Here is a 3555-nt window from a genome sequence, read left to right as displayed (position 1 = left end):
TCTTGAGAGTCTCGAATGCTGCCAAGCATTCATCATCAAATTTGAAAGGCACATCTTTCTCGAGCAAGTTGCACAACGGCTTAGATATCTTAGAGAAGTCCTTAATGAAATTCCGATAAAAACCCGCATGACCAAGAAAACTACGATTCCTTTCACAGAAATAGGTGGCGGAAGAATTTTAATGACGCCCACCTTGGCTTTATCCACCCCCAAGACCTTTACTAGAGACCTTATGCCCAAGAATGATGCCTTGTCGCACCATGAAGTGACATTTTTCCCAATTGAGCACCAGATTGGTCTCAACACACTTTTGAGCACCAAACGGAGATTATTCAAGCATTCGTCATAAGAATGTCCAAAGATGGAGAAGTCATCCATGAACACTTCGACATTATTTCCAATCATATCGAAGAATATGACCATCATGCATCTATGAAAAGTGGCAGTGCACCACATAAGCCAAACAAACTCTACGAAAAAGCAGACGTGCCAAATGGACAAGTGAAAGTAGTCTTCTCTTGATCTTCTGGTGCAATTCATATCTGAATGTAGCCCGAATAGCCAACCATAAGACAATAATACTCATGACCAGCCAACCTGTCAAGCATCTGATCAATAAATGGAAGAGGGAAGTGATCCTTCCTCGTGGCTTTATTCAAATTTCTAGTATTCCATGCATACCCTCCATCCTGTGACTATTCAAGTGGGGATGAGCTCATTCTTCTCATTTGCTATCACAGTAATACCTCATTTCTTAGGTACACATTGCACGGGGCTCACCCAAGAACTTTCAGAGATAGGGTATATGATTCCTGCATCCAGCCACTTTAGAATTTCTTTCTTCACCACTTCTTTCATAATAGGGATTAAGCCTTCGCTATTGCTCAACAGTCAGCTTGCTACCTTCCTCTAGCAGAATTTTATGCATAGCAATACGAAGGGCTGATCCCTTTTATATCTGCTATAGTCCATCTGATGGCCAATTTGAATTCTCTCAGAATCATCAAAAGCTTGTCCTCATCACTACCTGAAAGGTCAGCTAAAATAATAACAGACAAAGTAGATGCTTCACCTTAAAAAGTATACCTCAAGTGTTCAGGAAAAGGCTTAAGCTCCAAAGTAGGTGCTTCCTCAATAGATGGTTTGAGCTTTCCTCAGCATTCTTGAGATCAGTATTTCTAAGAGATTCAAATGGCATGTCTAGCTTTCAGTTACCAAGGAGAAGCATTCAGATATTGTAACTGCTCATTGCCTTCATCATCTTCACTGTCAAATCCCCCAATAAGGATTTTTCTAAGGCGTCAGACCTTAGCACATGATCAAGTTCTGAAGTAACTACAGAATCGACCAAATCCACCTTGAAGCACTTCTCATCTTCCGTAGGGAATTTCATTGCATTGAATACATTGAATGTCACATCTTGATCTTGCACCCTCATAGTGAGTTCACCTTTTTGCATATCTATCAAGGTACGGCCTGTAGCCAAGAAAGGTCTTCCCAAGATTATGAGAATCTTCTTATCTTTCTCCAAATCTAAAATGACAAAATCTGCAGGAAAGATGAGCTTGTCCACCTTTACTAGCACGTCCTCCATGATCCCTCGTGGGTATGTAATCGAACGATCAGCCAATTGTAGAGACATGTAGGTGGGCTTCGGATTAGGAAAATTCAGCTTTTTGAAGATAGACAACGGCATCAGATTGATGCTTGCTCCCAAAGCACAAAGGCACTTGTCGAATGACAACTTGCCAATGGTGCAAGGAATGGTGAAGCTACCTGGATCCTTAAGCTTTGGAGGTAACTTTTGTTGCAGCACGGTACTCCACTCTTCCGTTAAAGCAACGGTATCAAGATCATCCAGTTTCACCTTCCTTGAAAGAATACCTTTCATGAATTTTGCATAACTAGGCATTTGCTCAAGAGCCATCGCGAAAGGTATGTTAATGTGAAGTTTCTTGAACACCTCCAGAAACTTACCAAATTGCTTTTCCATCTTTTGTTTTTGTAATCGCTTAGAAAAAGGTGGTGCAGGATAGAGATGTTTCTCCCCTGTATTACCCTCAGGCAGAGTGTGTTCAACAGTAGTCTTCCTTGGTTCCCCCTCTTTATCCTTTTGCTTTCTTCTTCATCTACAACTTCAACTTCTCCATCTTTTGTTTTTCAGCATCAGGCAACTTTTCCAGACCTTAATGTGACAGCTTTGACTTACTTTTTAGCTTCCTTCCTGCCTGGCACTTTAGTATTGCAGGGAAGTGTGCCAGGTTGACGATTGAGCAAGATATTGGCTATTTGTCCAATTTGATTTTCCAAGGTCTTGATAGAAACAGCCTGACTTTTGCACAACAACTTTAACTCCTCAAAATTAGCACTAGAAGGTGGAGCAGTACCTCCCTTGTTGAGGATATGATTGTCTTTGAGCAAATTGCTGAGGTTGCTAGAATCCAGGTGGATTAAACTATTTACTTGCATCTTCCTAATATGGTTGCTGAACAATATTCTGATTATTGCTCCAGCTAAAATTGGGATGATTTCTGTTATTAGGATGATAAGTAGCGGGCACAGGCTGCTGCGGTCGCTGAAAATTTTTCACATACTGAACGGATTCATTAATAAGAGAACACTGATCCGTAGCATGAGAGCCGGCACATAGCTCATAGACAATTGATAATTGATTTACCCCATAGTTGGTCAAAAGAATCGACCTTCATAGACAGCGCCTTGAGCTGCGTTGCAATAGCTGTAGCTGCATCGACTTCCAAAATACCTGCTACCTTCCCAGGCATCATCCTTTGAGTTGGGTTTTGATACTCATTTGCATCCATAGTTTCAATGAGATTATAGGCCTCAGTATAGCTTTTGGCCCACAAGGCGCCTCCAGAAGCTGCATCGAGCATGGGTCAAGACCCCCAAACCATTGTAGAAACAAGTGATCACCATCTAGTCAGGCATATCATGATGTGGACACTTTCTCAACATCTCCTTATAGCGCTCCCAAGATTCGCACATAGTTTCTCCTGGTTGCTGCGCAAACTAAGTAAGAGCACTCCTCATAGCTGCAGTTTTTTCCATTGGATAGAACTTCACCAGAAACTTTTGTGCAAGATCTTGTTAAGTAGTGATGGACCCAGCTGGTAAAGAATGTAACCAGTCCTTAGTTTTGTCCCTCAGAGAGAATCGGAAAAGCCTCAGCTTGATAGCCTCATCAGTAACACCATTATATTTGAAATTACTACAGATCTCGACAAAATTCCTGATATGCATATTGGGATCTTCAGTCGCAGCCCCTTCGAAAGAAACAGAATTCTGCACCATCTGAATAGTGCCCGGCTTGATTTCAAAATTATTGACCTCAATAGCCGGATGGATGATGCTTGACTGAATGTCATCAATTTTAGGCCGAGAAAAGTCCATAAGAGCTGGATCAGCTTGAGCTAGAGGATTACCCATTGGTTCAGGTTCTTTCTTGTCACTCTCTTTATCCGAATCTTCAAAAACTATCTTCTCCGGAGAATTAAGAGCTTTATCTGTTTCCTCAGCTTTATCCAGATTTCTCTT

At 41.5% G+C, this 3555-nt stretch overlaps 1 non-coding gene across 1 annotated transcript; it reads left to right on the top strand.

The window, feature by feature from the left end:
- Positions 1–2947: 2947 nt before the first annotated feature.
- LOC141669673 (small nucleolar RNA R71) lies at positions 2948–3054 on the top strand. Its single transcript, XR_012553941.1, has one exon. It is a non-coding gene; the product is annotated as a small nucleolar RNA R71 (small nucleolar RNA).
- The last annotated feature ends 501 nt before the right edge of the window (positions 3055–3555 follow it).

The sequence above is a fragment of the Apium graveolens genome, chromosome 6 (assembly GCF_009905375.1).
Source record: "Apium graveolens cultivar Ventura chromosome 6, ASM990537v1, whole genome shotgun sequence".
NCBI lineage: Eukaryota > Viridiplantae > Streptophyta > Magnoliopsida > Apiales > Apiaceae > Apium > Apium graveolens.
Note: the sequence above shows the minus strand (reverse complement) of the source record. Positions and strands in the feature narration are given on the sequence as shown.